This window comes from Phacochoerus africanus, chromosome 7, assembly GCF_016906955.1.
Source record: "Phacochoerus africanus isolate WHEZ1 chromosome 7, ROS_Pafr_v1, whole genome shotgun sequence".
NCBI classification, from domain to species: Eukaryota; Metazoa; Chordata; class Mammalia; order Artiodactyla; family Suidae; genus Phacochoerus; species Phacochoerus africanus.
The window spans coordinates 59,920,195-59,921,368 of NC_062550.1; the positions used below are offsets into that span (position 1 = coordinate 59,920,195).

The window sequence follows — 1,174 nt, forward strand, 5'->3', positions numbered from 1 at the left end:
GGTGGGTTCTGATTTCAAGACTAGACTTTTAGAACAACTTTCAAAAGTGCCAAGCATCACTCAAAAATCTTACAAGGAATGCAGATTCCTTGGATCTCACCTTTTCCCTCTTGGCATAAACTGCATTTTTTTGTTCTTCTGAGAAGACAAAGGTTATTCTTAGATAACAGCTCCTAGGTTACTTTTTTCCTGTAATCTATAACTTCTTTCTCTTTCAGCAGTATCAGTTAATAGTTAACCAAACTTTAGAACTCTAATGTTTTTGTGGCTTTTTTTTTTACATTAATTAATCCATTTATATAGGCTAACAGTGTTTCACATGGTGGAGCTTCTACTGACTTTTCCATTTCTTCAGTTTCCTGATGATGGACTTTTCTGTGACCACAGAAGTGGTATTGTAGGGTTGGCACCTTAGGCTACTATTTTCATGCAGGGACCATGGTGCCAGATCCCCACAGGTAGCATCTTCCTCTTGGTTTTGCAACAGAAGGGGCAAGACTTTGTGTACTGGCTCATTTCAATTTTCTTCACCATTTTTCTGAGGGAGACACCATAACAGGTCCTGTATTTATAGACTGTTTCAACTTTCTTGGTGTGTTTAGCCATGTAGCTGCAAATTAGATCCAAGATCAGAAAGCTCTGAGGTTTTATCAATGTCGTTGTTTTTCTTAAAGGACCATTAGGTCCTTTTGTTTGTATTTTTGTTTTTATTTGTATTTGCATACAAATTTTTGTTTTTATTCTTTTAACCTCCTATACATTTTATTCCTTTCATTTTATTCTTCCCCTTTATTAGGATTCTTTACTCTCATTTTGCTCCTTACTCTCATTTTGCTCCTAACAAAGCAACCTTCAAATGTATTTAACACACATTTTTTGTTTTTATATGTTCTTGGAATTGCCTTGCTATTTTGCATGGAAGAATTTCTAATTTACTTAAATACTGTTATAAATTATTGTTACTTTTTTTAGCTCAGCACTGCATTTTAAATATCCACACATGTGCCTGTGTTCATCTATCTGGTTAATTATCTCTAAATGTTGCTAATACACCATGTGATACAAGCCACCACATTGGGTCTGCCTACTCCCCTTGAGATGGTCACCCAGGTTGCCTCTGACTCTGCTGCCATAAGTACCATTAGCATTAGCATCATTGTACAAATCCCCTTAC

General features: G+C 35.9%; 1 pseudogene; it reads right to left on the reverse strand.

The window, feature by feature from the left end:
• Positions 1 to 331: 331 nt before the first annotated feature.
• LOC125131820 (60S ribosomal protein L37a-like) lies at positions 332 to 606 on the reverse strand (annotated as a pseudogene).
• Between the last annotated feature and the right edge of the window lie 568 nt (positions 607 to 1,174).